This window comes from Heterodontus francisci, chromosome 29, assembly GCF_036365525.1.
Source record: "Heterodontus francisci isolate sHetFra1 chromosome 29, sHetFra1.hap1, whole genome shotgun sequence".
Lineage (NCBI taxonomy): Eukaryota > Metazoa > Chordata > Chondrichthyes > Heterodontiformes > Heterodontidae > Heterodontus > Heterodontus francisci.
In genome coordinates, this window is record NC_090399.1 from 54,527,408 (window position 1) to 54,543,976 (window position 16,569).

Below are 16,569 nucleotides of genomic sequence, written 5' to 3' on the forward strand. Positions count from 1 at the left end.
CTGACGATGCTGCTTTAACATCTCACACTGAAGAGTGCCTGCAGAGTCTCATCGACAGGTTTGCGGCTGCCTGCAACGAATTTGGCCTAACCGTCAGCCTCAAGAAAATGAACATCATGGGGCAGGATGTCAGAAATGCTCCATCCATCAATATTGGTGACCACGCTCTGGAAGTGGTTCAAGAGTTCACCTACCTAGGCTCAACTATCACCAGTAACTTGTCTCTAGATGCAGAAATCAACAAGTGCATGGGAAAGGCTTCCACTGCTATGTCCAGACTGGCCAAGAGAGTGTGGGAAAATGGCGCACTGACACGGAACACAAAAGTCCGAGTGTATCAGGCCTGTGTCCTCAGTACCTTGCTCTATGGCAGTGAGGCCTGGACAACGTATGTCAGCCAAGAGCAACGTCTCAATTCATTCCATCTTCGCTGCCTCCGGAGAATACTTGGCATCAGGTGGCAGGACCGTATCTCCAACACAGAAGTCCTCGAGGCGGCCAACATCCCCAGCTTATACACACTACAGAGTCAGCGGCGCTTGAGATGGCTTGGCCATGTGAGCCGTATGGAAGATGGCAGGATCCCCAAAGACACATTGTACAGCGAGCTCGCCACTGGTATCAGACCCACCGGCCGTCCATGTCTCCACTATAAAGACGTCTGCAAACACGACATGAAGTCCTGTGACATTGATCACAAGTCGTGGGAGTCAGTTGCCAGCGATCGTCAGAGCTGGCGGGCAGCCATAAAGACGAGGCTAAAGTGTGGCAAGTCGAAGAGACTTAGTAGTTGGCAGGAAAAAAGACAGAGGCGCAAGGGGAGAGCCAACTGTGTAACACCCCCGACAAACAAATTTCTCTTCAGCACCTGTGGAAGAGTCTGTCACTCTAGAATTGGCCTCTATAGCCACTCCAGGCACTGCTTCACAAACCACTGACCACCTCCAGGCGCTTACCCATTGTCTCTCGAGATAAGGAGGCCAAAGAAGAGAAAGAAGAAGAAGAAAGAAGACAGATACGGCAAGTCAACATGGAAACCACAAACGTTCTACCTGGTAAATACAAGCAGACCAGCAGTGGCAGGACTACCAGTGTGTAAGAACCTCAACATCATAACCATCCAGAAGGTCACCAAGATACCCATTACAATAAAAGAGACCAAGGGGATGCACATTGAGTCAGTTCACGATCTACAACAAATGTACCCGGACAGATTCGATGCCATCGGAGATTTCAAAGGCAATGCCAGACTGCACCTCAGAGAGGATGCAATTCTGTTCATCGACCTTCCCAGAAAGTGCAGCGTGCACATACAAGAAAAGCTTAAGCATGAGTTGGATGGCATGGAACGCAATGGCATTATCCATTGTGTGTATCATCACACAGACTGACTGGTGCAGCTCAATTACATGCGTACTGAAGAAAGATGGAGCAATTGGGTTATGTCTAGATCTGAGGCGTCTAATCCTCTCCCTAAAGAGATACTCCCACAAGATCCCGACATTAGAGGAATTGAATCCAAGTTCACAGGAGACAAATTCTTCTCCAAGTTGGATGCCAAACATGGATATTGGTTGATACACCTAACTAAGGAATCTCAGGAAGTCACCACCTTCAGAACACCATTTGGAAGATATTGTTTCAGAGACTGCCCAGTAGCTCGTCACGAAGGGCTCATTTTTAACAGCAAGAAGTTCCAGGTGAATGTAAGTCAGATCGGTTTTTTTTAGCTCCATCTATTCCAGTTGCGGAATCCGTCCTGACCCAGGCAAAATCGAAGATGTAAGACATATGCCTGCCCCACAAGATAAGGAAGACTTCCAGAGATGTATTGGATTTTTCAGCTATTTGGCACCACACATTCCAAATTTTTCTGACAAAGCATCATCTGCTCACACTGAGAAAAGATGTTGCATCAGACAACATGTAAAAGCTTCTCATTACATTATCCCCGGGGTCCTGGCCAATATTTAATCCCTCAATCAACATCACAAAAACAGATTATCTGGTCATTATCACATTGCTGTTTGTGGGATCTTGCTGTGTACAAATTGACTGCTGCATTTCCGACATTATAAACAGTGACTACACTTCAAAAATATTTCATTGGACTTCTCAAAGCGGTTTACAACCAATGGCCGTGAAAGGTGCTGCATAAATGCAAGACTTTTTTTTCATACCCTGATTTATCTCTCTGTGGGGTTGGTGTTTTGGGGTTCATTCTCTGATTTGTTTGTCTGTCTCTCTCTCTGTCTGTGTCTGTGTGTCTCTCTCTCTCTGTCTGTGTGTCTCTCTCTCTCTCTCTCTCTGTCGGTCTCTGTGTCTGACTCTCTCTCTGTCTCTCTCTGTCTGTCTCTCTCTGTCTGTCTCTCACTCTCCCTGTTTCTGTCTCGCTCCCTCTGTCTGTCTGTCTCCCTCTCTTTGCCTCTCTCCCCCTCTATTTCGCTCTCTCCCTTCATATCTCTCCCTTGATATCTCTCGCTCTCCCTTTTACACATTATTTCTCTTCTTTTTTGGTTTGGTGTTTTGGGGTTCATGTCCTGATGTCTGTCTCTCTCTGTATCAGGCTGTCACTCTCTCCTGCATTTACTCGCAGCACTGACCCTGATTCTCGGTCTGCAGTACTTTGTGTTGGTTGGTTATATGGATGAGATGCTGAGTGTCCTGTATGTCAGCAATCGGAAGCAGCTGAACCCTCGGCAGGCTTGGATGGCGGAGAGCGAGGGCCCTGAGTACTGGGAGCAGTAGACACAGATGCAGCTGGGTGTAGAGAGAGAGATGAAATACAATAGTCAGACCATAATGGACTGGTCCAACCAGACAGGCAGTGAGACAGCACCGCGAACAGCTCTTTCTGCGAGTCAGGGCTGCGAATGCGGCAAAGGACCGGGAACGAGGGAACAGGGAGAGGGTGGTGTGTGTCCTGGAGAGAGGAGTGTGAGTGTCCCAGGGAGTGGGATCAGTGGCCCCAGGAGAGGAGTTGGGGGGAGGGTCAGTGTCCCGGGAGAGGGTCAGTGACCCGGGGAGGGGGTCAGTGTCCTGGGGAGAGGGGTGGGGAGAGGGTCAGTGTCCCGCAGAGAGGGTCAGTGTCCCGGGGGGAGGGTCAGTGTCCCGGGAAGAGGGTCAGTGTCCTGGGGAGATGGGTTGGGGGGGGGTGGGGGTCAGTATCCCGGGGAGAGGGGTTGGGGAGAGTCTGTGTCCCGGAGAGAGGAGTGTGAGTGTCCCAGGGAGTGGGGTCAGTGGCCCCAGGAGAGGGGTTGGGGGGAGGGTCAGAGTCCCGGGAGAGGGTCAGTGTCCTGGGGAGATGGGTTGGGGGGAGGGTCAGAGTCCCGGGGAGAGCGGTTGGGGAGAGTCTGTGTCCCTGAGAGAGGGGCTGGGGGGAAAGTCTGTGTCCCGGGGAGAGGGGCTGGGGAGAGGGGTTGGAGAGAGGGTCAGTGTCCTGGGGAGAGGGTCAGTGTCCCAGGGAGAGGGGTTGGGGGAAGGGTCAGTGTCTCGTGGAGAGGAGTTGGGGAGGGGGTCACTGTCCTGGGGAGAGGGTCAGTGACCCAGGGAGAGGGGCTGGGGGGAAAGTCTGTGTCCCGGGGAGAGGGGTTGGGGAGAGGGGTTGGAGAGAGGGTCAGTGTCCCGGGGAGAGGGTCAGTGTCGCGGGAAGAGGGTCAGTGTCCCAGGGAGAGGGGTTGGGGGAAGGGTCAGTGTCTCGGGGAGAGGGGTTAGGGAGAGGGTCAATTTCCCGGGGAGAGGGTTTGGGGAGAGGGTCAGTGTCCCGGGGAGAGGGGTTGGGGAGAGGGTCAGTGTCCCGGGGAGAGGAGTTGCGGAGGGGGTCACTGTCCTGGGGAGAGGGTCAGTGAACCGGGGAGGGGGTCAGTGTCCTGGGGAGAGGGGTGGGGAGAGGGTCAGTGTCCCGCGGAGAGGGTCAGTGTCCCGGGGAGAGGGTCAGTGTCCCGGGGAGAGGGTCAGTGTCCCGGGGAGAGGATCAGTGTCCCGGGAAGAGGATCAGTGTCCTGGGGAGATGGGTTGGGGGGAGGGTCAGTGTCCCAGGGAGAGGGGTTGGGGAGAGTATGTGTCCCGGAGAGAGGAGTGTGAGTGTCCCAGGGAGTGGGGTCAGTGGCCCCAGGAGAGGGGTTGGGGGGAGGGTCAGTGTCCCGGGAAGAGGGACAGTGTCCCGGGAAGAGGGGTTGGGGGGAGAGGGGCAGCATCCCGGGGAGAGGGGTTGGGGGGAGGGTCAGTGTCCAGGGGAGAAGGATGGGGAGAGGGGTTGGGGAGAGGGGCAGAGTCCCGGGGAGAGGGGTTGGGGAGAGGGGTTGGGGAGAGGGGCAGTGTCCCGGGGAGAGGGGTTTGGGGGAGGGTCAGTGTCCCGGGGAGAAGGGTTGGGGAGAGGGTCAGTATCCCGGGGAGAAGGGTTGGGGGGAGGGTCAGTGTCCCGGGGTGAGGGGTTGGGGGGAAGGATCAGTGTCGTGGGGAGAGGGGTTGGGGAGAGGGTCAGTGTCCCGGGGAGAGGGGTTGGGGGGCAGGTCAGTGTCCCGGGGAGAGGGGTTGGGGAGAGGGTCAGTGTCCCGGGGAGAGGGGTTGGGGAGAGTCGGTGTCCCGGAGAAAGGGGTTGGGGAGAGGGTCAGTGTCCCGGGAGAGGGGTTGGGGAGAGGGGTTGGGGAGAGGGTTTGGGGAGAGGGTTTGGGGAGAGGGTCAGTGCCCCGGGGAGTGGGGTTGGGGGGAGGGTCAGTGTCCTGGGGAGAGGGGTTGGGGAGAGGTTCAGTGTCCCGGGAAGAGGGTCAGTATCCCGGGGAGAGGGTTTGGGAGAGGGTCAGTGTCCCGGGGAGAGGGGTTGGGGAGAGGTTCAGTGTCGCGGGGAGAGGAGTAGGGGGGAGGGTCAGTGTCCCGGGAAGAGGGTCCGTGTCCCAGGGAGAGGGTCAGTATCCAGCAGAGAGGGTCAGTGTCCTGGGGAGAAGGTCAGTGTCCCGGGAAGAGGGTCAGTGTCCCGGGAAGAGGGGTTGGGGGGAGAGGGGCAGCATCCCGGGGAGAGGGGTTGGGGGGAGGGTCAGTGTCCAGGGGAGAGGGGTAGGGGAGAGGGGTTGGGGAGAGGGACAGTGTCCCGGGAATAGGGGTTGGGGAGAGGGGCAGTGTCCCGGGGAGAGGGGTTGGGGGGAGGGTCAGTGTCCCGGGGAGAAGGGTTGGGGAGAGGGTCAGTATCCCGGGGAGAGCTGTTGGGGGGAAGGTCAGTGTCCCGGTGAGAGGGGTTGGGGAGAGGTTCAGTGTCCCGGGGAGAGGGGTTGGGGGGAGGGTCAGTGTCCTGGGGAGAGGGGTTGGGGGGAAGGTCAGTGTCCAGGGGAGAGGGGTTGGGGAGAGGGGTTGGGGAGAGGGGTTGGGGAGAGGGGCAGTGTCCCGGGGAGAGGGGTTGGGGGGCAGGTCAGTGTCCCGGGGAGAGGGGTTGGGGAGAGGGTCAGTGTTCCGCAGAGAGGGTCAGTGTCCCGGGGAGAGGGTCAGTGTCCCGGGGAGAGGGTCAGTGTCCCGGGGAGATGGGTTGGGGGGGGGGGGGTCAGTGTCCCGGGGAGAGGGGTTGGGGAGAGTCTGTGTCCCGGAGAGAGGAGTGTGAGTGTCCCAGGGAGTGGGGTCATGGCCCCAGGAGAGGGGTTGGGGGGAGGGTCAGTGTCCCGGGAGAGGGTCAGTGTCCTGGGGAGATGGGTTGGGGGGAGGGTCAGTGTCCCGGGGAGAGCGGTTGGGGAGAGTCTGTGTCCCTGAGAGAGGGGCTGGGGGGAACGTCTGTGTCCCGGGGAGAGGGGCTGGGGAGAGGGGTTGGAGAGAGGGTCAGTGTCCCGGGGAGAGGGTCAGTCCCAGGGAGAGGGGTTGGGGGAAGGGTCAGTGTCTCGTGGAGAGGAGTTGGGGAGGGGGTCACTGTCCTGGGGAGAGGGTCAGTGACCCAGGGAGAGGGGTTGGAGAGAGCGTCAGTGTCCCGGGGAAAGGGTCAGTGTCCCGGGAAGAGGGTCAGTGTCCCGGGAAGAGGGTCAGTGTCCCGGGAAGAGGGGTTGGGGGAAGGGTCAGTGTCTCGGGGAGAGGGGTTGGGGAGAGGGTCAGTTTCCCGGGGAGAGGGTTTGGGGAGAGGGTCAGTGTCCCGGGGAGAGGGGTTGGGGAGAGGGTCAGTGTCCCAGGGAGAGGGGTTGGGGGAAGGGTCAGTGTCTCGGGGAGAGGGGTTGGGGAGAGGGTCAGTGTCCCGGGGAGAGGGGTTGGGGAGGGGGTCACTGTCCTGGGGAGAGGGTCAGTGACCCGGGGAGGGGGTCAGTGTCCTGGGGAGAGGGTCAGTGACCCGGGGAGGGGGTCAGTGTCCTGGGGAGAGGGGTGGGGAGAGGGTCAGTGTCCCGCGGAGAGGGTCAGTGTGCCGGGGAGAGGGTCAGTGTGCCGGGAAGAGGGTCAGTGTCCTGGGGAGATGGGTGGGGAGAGGGTCAGTGTCCCGGGGAGAGGGGTTGGGAAGAGTATGTGTCCCGGAGAGAGGAGTGTGAGTGTCCCAGGGAGTGGGGTCAGTGGCCCCAGGAGAGGGGTTGGGGGGGGTGGGGTCAGTGTCCCGGGGAGAGGGTCAGTGTCCCGGGAAGAGGGGTTGGGGGGAGAGGGGCAGCATCCCGGGGAGAGGGGTTGGGGGGAGGGTCAGTGTCCAGGGGAGAGGGATGGGGATAGGGGTTGGGGAGAGGGGCAGTGTCCCGGGGAGAGGGGTTGGGGGGAGGGTCAGTGTCCTGGGGAGAGGGGTTGGGGGGGAAGGTCAGTGTCCAGGGGAGAGGGTTTGGGGAGAGGGGTTGGGGAGAGGGGTTGGGGAGAGGGGTTGGGGAGAGGGGTTGGGGAGAGGGGCAGTGTCCCGGGGAGAAGGGTTGGGGAGAGGGTCAGTATCCCGTGGAGAAGGGTTGGGGGGAAGGATCAGTGCCTCGGGGAGAGGGGTTGGGGAGAGGGTCAGTGTTCCCAGGGAGAGGGGTTGGGGGGAGGGTCAGTGTCCCGGGAGAGGGACAGTGTCCTGGGGAGATGGGTTGGGGGGAGGGTCAGTGTCCCGGGGAGAGCGGTTGTGGAGAGTCTGTGTCCCTGAGAGAGGGGCTGGGGGGAAAGTCTGTGTCCCGGGGAGAGGGGCTGGGGAGAGGGGTTGGAGAGAGGGTCAGTGTCCCGGGGAGAGGGTCAGTGTCCCGGGAAGAGGGTCAGTGTCCCGGGAAGAGGGGTTGGGGGAAGGGTCAGTGTCTCGGGGAGAGGGGTTGGGGAGAGGGTCAGTGTCCCGGGGAGAGGGTTTGGGGAGAGGGTCAGTGTCCCGGGGAGAGGGGTTGGGGAGAGGGTCAGTGTCCCGGTGAGAGGAGTTGGGGAGGGGGTCACTGTCCTGGGGAGAGAGTCAGTGACCCGGGGAGGGTGTCAGTGTCCTGGGGAGGGGGGTTGGGGGGCAGGTCAGTGTCCCGGTGAGAGGGGTTGGGGAGAGGGTCAGTGTTCCGCAGAGAGGGTCAGTGTCCCGGGGAGAGGGTCAGTGTCCCGGGGAGAGGGTCAGTGTCCTGGGGAGATGGGTTGGGGGGGGGGGGGGGTCAGTGTCCCGGGGAGAGGGGTTGGGGAGAGTCTGTGTCCCGGAGAGAGGAGTGTGAGTCTCCCAGGGAGTGGGGTCATGGCCCCAGGAGAGGGTTTGGGGGGAGGGTCAGTGTCCCGGGAGAGGGTCAGTGTCCTGGGGAGATGGGTTGGGGGGAGGGTCAGTGTCCCGGGGAGAGCGGTTGGGGAGAGTCTGTGTCCCTGAGAGAGGGGCTGGGGGGAAAGTCTGTGTCCTGGGGAGATGGGTTGGAGAGAGGGTCAGTGTCCCGGGGAGAGGGTCAGTGTCCCAGGGAGAGGGGTTGGCTGAAGGGTCAGTGTCTCGTGGAGAGGAGTTGGGGAGGGGGTCACTGTCCTGGGGAGAGGGTCAGTGACGCAGGGAGATGGGCTGGGGGGAAAGTCTGTGTCCCGGGGAGAGGGGTTGGGGAGAGGGGTTGGAGAGAGGGTCAGTGTCCCGGGGAAAGGGTCAGTGTCCCGGGAAGAGGGTCAGTGTCCCAGGGAGAGCGGTTGGGGGAAGGGTCAGTGTCTCGGGGAGAGGGGTTGGGGAGAGGGTCAGTGTCCCGGGGAGAGGGTTTGGGGAGAGGGTCAGTGTCCCGGGGAGAGGGGTTGGGGAGAGGGTCAGTGTCCCAGGGAGAGGGGTTGGGGAGAGGGTCAGTGTCTCGGGGAGAGGGGTTGGGGAGAGGGTCAGTGTCCCGGGGAGAGGGTTTGGGGAGGGGGTCACTGTCCTGGGGAGAGGGTCAGTGACCCGGGGAGGGGGTCAGTGTCCTGGGGAGAGGGGTGGGGAGAGGGTCAGTGTCCCGCGGAGAGGGTCAGTGTCCCGGGGAGAGGGTCAGTGTCCTGGGGAGATGGGTTGGGGGGAGGGTCAGTGTCCCGGGGAGAGGGGTTGGGAAGAGTATGTGTCCCGGAGAGAGGAGTGTGAGTGTCCCAGGGAGTGGGGTCAGTGGCCCCAGGAGAGGGGTTGGGGGGGGGGGGGGGTCAGTGTCCCGGGAAGAGGGTCAGTGTCCCGGGAAGAGGGTCAGTGTCCCGGGAAGAGGGGTTGGGGGGAGAGGGGCAGCATCCCGGGGAGAGGGGTTGGGGGGAGGGTCAGTGTCCAGGGGAGAGGGATGGGGAGAGGGGTTGGGGAGAGGGGCAGTGTCCCGGGGAGAGGGGTTGGGGGGAGGGTCAGTGTCCTGGGGAGAGGGGTTGGGGGGAAGGTCAGTGTCCAGGGGAGAGGGGTTGGGGAGAGGGGTTGGGGAGAGGGGCAGTGTCCCGGGGAGAAGGGTTGGGGAGAGGGTCAGTATCCCGTGGAGAAGGGTTGGGGGGAAGGATCAGTGTCTCGGGGAGAGGGGTTGGGGAGAGGGTCCGTGTTCCCAGGGAGAGGGGTTGGGGGGAGGGTCAGTGTCCCGGGGAGAGGGGTTGGGGGGAGGGTCAGTGTCCCGGGGAGAGGGGTTGGGGAGAGGGTCAGTGTCCCGGGGAGAGGGGTTGGGGAGAGGGTCAGTGTCCCGGAGAAAGGGGTTGGGGAGAGGGTCAGTGTCCCGGGAGAGGGGTTGGGGAGAGGGGTTAGGGAGAGGGTTTGGGGAGAGGGTCAGTGCCCCGGGGAGTGGGGTTGGGGGGAGGGTCAGTGTCCTGGGGAGAGGGGTTGGGGAGAGGTTCAGTGTCCCGGGAAGAGGGTCAGTATCCCGGGGAGAGGGGTTGGGAGAGGGTCAGTGTCCCGGGGAGAGGGGTTGGGGAGAGGTTCAGTGTCGCGGGGAGAGGAGTAGGGGGGAGGGTCAGTGTCCCGGGGAGAGGAGTAGGGGGGAGGGTCAGTGTCCCGGGGAGAGGGTCAGTATCCAGCAGAGAGGGTCAGTGAACTGGGGAGAAGGTCAGTGTCCCGGGAAGAGGGTCAGTGTCCCGGGAAGAGGGGTTGGGGGGTGAGGGGCAGCATCCCGGGGAGAGGGGCTGGGGGGAAGGTCAGTGTCCAGGGGAGAGGGGTTGGGGAGAGGGGCAGTGTCCCGGGGAGAGGGGTTGGGGGGAGGGTCAGCGTCCCGGGGAGAAGGGTTGGGGAGAGGGTCAGTATCCCGGGGAGAGCTGTTGGGGGGAAGGTCAGTGTCCTGGTGAGAGGGGTTGGGGAGAGGTTCAGTGTCCCGGGGAGAGGGGTTGTGGGGAGGGTCAGTGTCCTGGGGAGAGGGGTTGGGGGGGAAGGTCAGTGTCCAGGGGAGAGGGGTTGGGGAGAGGGGTTGGGGAGAGGGGCAGTGTCCCGGGGAGAAGGGTTGGGGAGAGGGTCAGTATCCCGTGGAGAAGGGTTGGGGGGAAGGATCAGTGTCTCGGGGAGAGGGGTTGGGGAGAGGGTCAGTGTTCCCAGGGAGAGGGGTTGGGGGGAGGGTCAGTGTCCCGGGGAGAGGGGTTGGGGGGAGGGTCAGTGTCCCGGGGAGAGGGGTTGGGGAGAGGGTCAGTGTCCCGGGGAGAGGGGTTGGGGAGAGGGTCAGTGTCCCGGAGAAAGGGGTTGGGGAGAGGGTCAGTGTCCCGGGAGAGGGGTTGGGGAGAGGGGTTAGGGAGAGGGTTTGGGGAGAGGGTCAGTGCCCCGGGGAGTGGGGTTGGGGGGAGGGTCAGTGTCCTGGGGAGAGGGGTTGGGGAGAGGTTCAGTGTCCCGGGAAGAGGGTCAGTATCCCGGGGAGAGGGGTTGGGAGAGGGTCAGTGTCCCGGGGAGAGGGGTTGGGGAGAGGTTCAGTGTCGCGGGGAGAGGAGTAGGGGGGAGGGTCAGTGTCCCGGGGAGAGGGTCAGTGTCCCGGGGAGAGGGTCATTATCCAGCAGAGAGGGTCAGTGAACTGGGGAGAAGGTCAGTGTCCCGGGAAGAGGGTCAGTGTCCCGGGAAGAGGGGTTGGGGGGAGAGGGGCAGCATCCCGGGGAGAGGGGCTGGGGGGAAGGTCAGTGTCCAGGGGAGAGGGGTTGGGGAGAGGGGCAGTGTCCCAGGGAGAGGGGTTGGGGGGAGGGTCAGCGTCCCGGGGAGAAGGGTTGGGGAGAGGGTCAGTATCCCGGGGAGAGCTGTTGGGGGGAAGGTCAGTGTCCTGGTGAGAGGGGTTGGGGAGAGGTTCAGTGTCCCGGGGAGAGGGGTTGGGGGGAGGGTCAGTGTCCTGGGGAGAGGGGTTGGGGGGGAAGGTCAGTGTCCAGGGGAGAGGGGTTGGGGAGATGGGTTGGGGAGAGGGGCAGTGTCCTGGGGTGAGGGGTTGGGGGGAAGGATCAGTGTCTCGGGGAGAGGGGTTGGGGAGAGGGTCAGTGTTCCCAGGGAGAGGGGTTGGGGGGAGGGTCAGTGTCCCGGGGAGAGGGGTTGGGGGGCAGGTCAGTGTCCCGGGGAGAGGGGTTGGGGAGAGGGTCAGTATCCCGGGGAGAGCTGTTGGGGGGAAGGTCAGTGTCCTGGTGAGAGGGGTTGGGGAGAGGTTCAGTGTCCCGGGGGGAGAGGTTCAGTGTCCCGGGGAGAGGGGTTGGGGGGAGGGTCAGTGTCCTGGGGAGAGGGGTTGGGGGGAAGGTCAGTGTCCAGGGGAGAGGAGCTGGGGAGATGGGTTAGGGAGAGGGGCAGTGTCCTGGGGTGAGGGGTTGGGGGGAAGGATCAGTGTCTCGGGGAGAGGGGTTGGGGAGAGGGTCAGTGTTCCCAGGGAGAGGGGTTGGGGGGAGGGTCAGTGTCCCGGGGAGAGGGGTTGGGGGGCAGGTCAGTGTCCCGGGGAGAGGGGTTGGGGAGAGGGTCAGTGTCCCGCAGAGAGGGTCAGTGTCCCGGGGAGAGGGTCAGTGTCCCGGGAAGTGGGGTCAGTGGCCCCAGGAGAGGGGTCAGTGGCCCCAGGAGAGGGGTTGGGGGGAGGGTCAGTGTCCCGGGAGAGGGACAGTGTCCTGGGGAGATGGGTTGGGGGGAGGGTCAGTGTCCCGGGGAGAGCGGTTGGGGAGAGTCTGTGTCCCTGAGAGAGGGGCTGGGGGGAAAGTCTGTGTCCCGGGGAGAGGGGCTGGGGAGAGGGGTTGGAGAGAGGGTCAGTGTCCCGGGGAGAGGGTCAGTGTCCCGGGAAGAGGGTCAGTGTCCCGGGAAGAGGGTCAGTGTCCCGGGAAGAGGGGTTGGGGGAAGGGTCAGTGTCTCGGGGAGAGGGGTTGGGGAGAGGGTCAGTGTCCCGGGGAGAGGGTTTGGGGAGAGGGTCAGTGTCCCGGGGAGAGGGGCTGGGGAGAGGGTCAGTGTCCCGGTGAGAGGAGTTGGGGAGGGGGTCACTGTCCTGGGGAGAGAGTCAGTGACCCGGGGAGGGGGTCAGTGTCCTGGGGAGAGGGGTGGGGAGAGGGTCAGTGTCCTGCGGAGAGGGTCAGTGTCCCGGGGAGAGGGTCAGTGTCCCGGGGAGAGGGTCAGTGTCCTGGGGAGATGGGTTGGGGGGAGGGTCAGTGTCCCGGGGAGAGGGGTTGGGGAGAGTATGTGTCCCGGAGAGAGGAGTGTGAGTGTCCCGGGAAGAGGGTCAGTGTCCCGGGAAGAGGGGTTGGGGGGAGAGGGGCAGCATCCCGGGGAGAGGGATTGGGGGGAGGGTCAGTGTCCAGGGGAGAGGGATGGGGAGAGGGGTTGGGGAGAGGGGCAGTGTCCCGGGGAGAGGGGTTGGGGGGAGGGTCAGTGTCCTGGGGAGAGGGGTTGGGGGGAAGGTCAGTGTCCAGGGGAGAGGGGTTGGGGAGAGGGGTTGGGGAGAGGGGCAGTGTCCCAGGGAGAGGGGTTTGGAGGAGGATCAGTGTCCCGGGGAGAATGGTTGGGGAGAGGGTCAGTATCCCGGGGAGAAGGTTTGGGGGGAAGGATCAGTGTCTCGGGGAGAGGGGTTGGGGAGAGGGTCAGTGTTCCCAGGGAGAGGGGTTGGGGGGAGGGTCAGTGTCCCGGGGAGAGGGGTTGGGGGGAGGGTCAGTGTCCCGGGGAGAGGGGTTGGGGGGAGGGTCAGTGTCCCGGGGAGAGGCGTTGGGGGGCAGGTCAGTGTCCCGGTGAGAGGAGTTGGGGAGGGGGTCACTGTCCTGGGGAGAGAGTCAGTGACCCGGGGAGGGGGTCAGTGTCCTGGGGAGAGGGGTGGGGAGAGGGTCAGTGTCCTGCGGAGAGGGTCAGTGTCCCGGGGAGAGGGTCAGTGTCCCGGGGAGAGGGTCAGTGTCCTGGGGAGATGGGTTGGGGGGAGGGTCAGTGTCCCGGGGAGAGGGGTTGGGGAGAGTATGTGTCCCGGAGAGAGGAGTGTGAGTGTCCCAGGGAGTGGGGTCAGTGGCCCCAGGAGAGGGGTTGGGGGGAGGGTCAGTGTCCCGGGAAGAGGGTCAGTGTCCCGGGAAGAGGGGTTGGGGGGAGAGGGGCAGCATCCCGGGGAGAGGGATTGGGGGGAGGGTCAGTGTCCAGGGGAGAGGGATGGGGAGAGGGGTTGGGGAGAGGGGCAGTGTCCCGGGGAGAGGGGTTGGGGGGAGGGTCAGTGTCCTGGGGAGAGGGGTTGGGGGGAAGGTCAGTGTCCAGGGGAGAGGGGTTGGGGAGAGGGGTTGGGGAGAGGGGCAGTGTCCCAGGGAGAGGGGTTTGGAGGAGGATCAGTGTCCCGGGGAGAATGGTTGGGGAGAGGGTCAGTATCCCGGGGAGAAGGTTTGGGGGGAAGGATCAGTGTCTCGGGGAGAGGGGTTGGGGAGAGGGTCAGTGTTCCCAGGGAGAGGGGTTGGGGGGAGGGTCAGTGTCCCGGGGAGAGGGGTTGGGGGGAGGGTCAGTGTCCCGGGGAGAGTGGTTGGGGGGAGGGTCAGTGTCCCGGGGAGAGGCGTTGGGGGGCAGGTCAGTGTCCCGGGGAGAGGGGTTGGGGAGAGGGTCAGTGTCCCGGGGAGAGGGGTTGGGGAGAGTCGGTGTCCCGGAGAAAGGGGTTGGGGAGAGGGTCAGTGTCCCGGAGAAAGGGGTTGGGGAGAGGGTCAGTGTCCCGGGAGAGGGGTTGGGGAGAGGGGTTAGGGAGAGGGTTTGGGGAGAGGGTTTGGGGAGAGGGTCAGTGCCCCGAGGAGTGGGGTTGGGGGGAGGGTCAGTGTCCTGGGGAGAGGGGTTGGGGAGAGGTTCAGTGTCCCGGGAAGAGGGTCAGTATCCCGGGGAGAGGGGTTGGGAGAGGGTCAGTGTCCCGGGGAGAGGGGTTGGGGAGAGGTTCAGTGTCGCGGGGAGAGGAGTAGGGGGGAGGGTCAGTGTCCCGGGGAGAGGGTCAGTGTCCCGGGGAGAGGGTCAGTATCCAGCAGAGAGGGTCAGTGTCCTGGGGAGAAGGTCAGTGTCCCGGGAAGAGGGTCAGTGTCCCGGGAAGAGGGTCAGTGTCCCGGGAAGAGGGCTTGGGGGGAGAGGGGCAGCATCCCGGGGAGAGGGGTTGGGGGGAGGGTCAGTGTCCAGGGGAGAGGGGTAGGGGAGAGGGGTTGGGGAGAGGGGCAGTGTCCCGGGGAGAGGGGTTGGGGGGAGGGTCAGTGTCCCGGGGAGAAGGGATGGGGAGAGGGTCAGTATCCTGGGGAGAGCTGTTGGGGGGAGGGTCAGTGTCCCGGTGAGCGGGGTTGGGGAGAGGTTCAGTGTCCCGGGGAGAGGGGTTGGGGGGAGGGTCAGTGTCCTGGGGAGAGGGGTTGGGGGGAAGGTCAGTGTCCAGCGGAGAGGGGTTGGGGAGAGGGGTTGGGGAGAGGGGCAGTGTCCTGGGGTGAGGGGTTGGGGGGAAGGAACAGTGTCTCGGGGAGAGGGGTTGGGGAGAGGCTCAGTGGTCCCAGGGAGAGGGGTTGGGGGGAGGGTCAGTGTCCTGGGGAGATGGGTTGGGGAGAGTGTCAGTATCCCGGGGAGAGGGGTTGGGGGGAGGGTCAGTGTCCTGGGGTGAGGGGTTGGGGGGAAGGATCAGTGTCTCGGGGAGAGGGGTTGGGGAGAGGGTCAGTGTTCCCAAGGAGAGGGGTTGGGGGGCAGGTCAGTGTCCCGGGGAGAGGGGTTGGGGAGAGGGTCAGTGTCCCGGGGAGAGGGGTTGGGGGGCAGGTCAGTGTCCCGGGGAGAGGGGTTGGGGGGCAGGTCAGTGTCCCGGGGAGAGGGGTTGGGGGGCAGGTCAGTGTCCCGGGGAGAGGGGTTGGGGAGAGTATGTGTCCCGGAGAGAGGAGTGTGAGTGTCCCAGGGAGTGGGGTCAGTGGCCCCAGGAGAGGGGTGGGGGGGGGGTGGGGTCAGTGTCCCGGGAAGAGGGTCAGTGTCCCGGGAAGAGGGGTTGGGGGGAGAGGGGCAGCATCCCGGGGAGAGGGGTTGGGGGGAGGGTCAGTGTCCAGGGGAGAGGGATGGGGTGAGGGGTTGGGGAGAGGGGCAGTGTCTCGGGGAGAGGGGTTGGGGGTAGGGTCAGTGTCCTGGGGAGAGGGGTTGGGGGGAAGGTCAGTGTCCAGGGGAGAGGGGTTGGGGAGAGGGGTTGGGGAGAGGGGCAGTGTCCCGGGGAGAAGGGTTGGGGAGAGGGTCAGTATCCCGTGGAGAAGGGTTGGGGGGAAGGATCAGTGTCTCGGGGAGAGGGGTTGTGGAGAGGGTCAGTGTTCCCAGGGAGAGGGGTTGGGGGGAGGGTCAGTGTCCCTGGGAGAGGGGTTGGGGGGAGGGTCAGTGTCCCGGGGAGAGGGGTTGGGGAGAGTCGGTGTCCCGGAGAAAGGGGTTGGGGAGAGGGTCAGTGTCCCGGGAGAGGGGTTGGGGAGAGGGGTTAGGGAGAGGGTTTGGGGAGAGGGTGAGTGCCCCGGGGAGTGGGGTTGGGGGGAGGGTCAGTGTCCTGGGGAGAGGGGTTGGGGAGAGGTTCAGTGTCCCGGGAAGAGGGGTTGGGGAGAGGTTCAGTGTCGCGGGGAGAGGAGTAGGGGGGAGGGTCAGTGTCCCGGGGAGAGGGTCAGTGTCCCCGGGAGAGGGTCAGTATCCAGCAGAGAGGGTCAGTGAACTGGGGAGAAGGTCAGTGTCCCGGGAAGAGGGTCAGTGTCCCGGGAAGAGGGGTTGGGGGGAGAGGGGCAGCATCCCGGGGAGAGGGGCTGGGGGGAAGGTCAGTGTCCAGGGGAGAGGGGTTGGGGAGAGGGGCAGTGTCCCGGGGAGAGGGGTTGGGGGGAGGGTCGGTGTCCCGGGGAGAAGGGTTGGGGAGAGGGTCAGTATCCCGGGGAGAGCTGTTGGGGGGAAGGTCAGTGTCCTGGTGAGAGGGGTTGGGGAGAGGTTCAGTGTCCCGGGGAGAGGGGTTGGGGGGAGGGTCAGTGTCCTGGGGAGAGGGGTTGGGGGGAAGGTCAGTGTCCAGGGGAGAGGGGTTGGGGTGATGGGTTGGGGAGAGGGGCAGTGTCCTGGGGTGAGGGGTTGGGGGGAAGGATCAGTGTCTCGGGGTGAGGGGTTGGGGAGAGGGTCAGTGTTCCCAGGGAGAGGGGTTGGGGGGAGGGTCAGTGTCCCGGGGAGAGGGGTTGGGGGGCAGGTCAGTGTCCCGGGGAGAGGGGTTGGGGAGAGGGTCAGTGTCCCGCAGAGAGGGTCAGTGTCCCGGGGAGAGGTTCAGTGTCCCGGGGAGTGGGGTCAGTGGCCCCAGGAGAGGGGTTGGGGGGAGGGTCAGTGTCCCGGGGGAGGGACAGTGTCCTGGGGAGATGGGTTGGGGGGAGGGTCAGTGTCCCGGGGAGAGCGGTTGGGGAGAGTCTGTGTCCCTGAGAGAGGGGCTGGGGGGAAAGTCTGTGTCCCGGGGAGAGGGGCTGGGGAGAGGGGTTGGAGAGAGGGTCAGTGTCCCGGGGAGAGGGTCAGTGTCCCGGGAAGAGGGTCAGTGTCCCGGGAAGAGGGTCAGTGTCCCGGGAAGAGGGGTTGGGGGAAGGGTCAGTGTCTCGGGGAGAGGGGTTGGGGAGAGGGTCAGTGTCCCGGGGAGAGGGGTTGGGGAGAGGGTCAGTGTCCCGGGGAGAGGGTTTGGGGAGAGGGTCAGTGTCCCGGTGAGAGGAGTTGGGGAGGGGGTCACTGTCCTGGGGAGAGAGTCAGTGACCCGGGGAGGGGGTCAGTGTCCTGGGGAGAGGGGTGTGGAGAGGGTCAGTGTCCTGCGGAGAGGGTCAGTGTCCCGGGGAGAGGGTCAGTGTCCCGGGGAGAGGGTCAGTGTCCTGGGGAGATGGGTTGGGGGGAGG

The 16,569-nt window shown here is 64.1% G+C and overlaps 1 pseudogene; it reads left to right on the top strand.

The window, feature by feature from the left end:
• Positions 1-1,442: 1,442 nt before the first annotated feature.
• The window catches only part of LOC137345852 (major histocompatibility complex class I-related gene protein-like), a 32,579-nt pseudogene continuing 17,452 nt past the window's right edge, over positions 1,443-16,569 (top strand).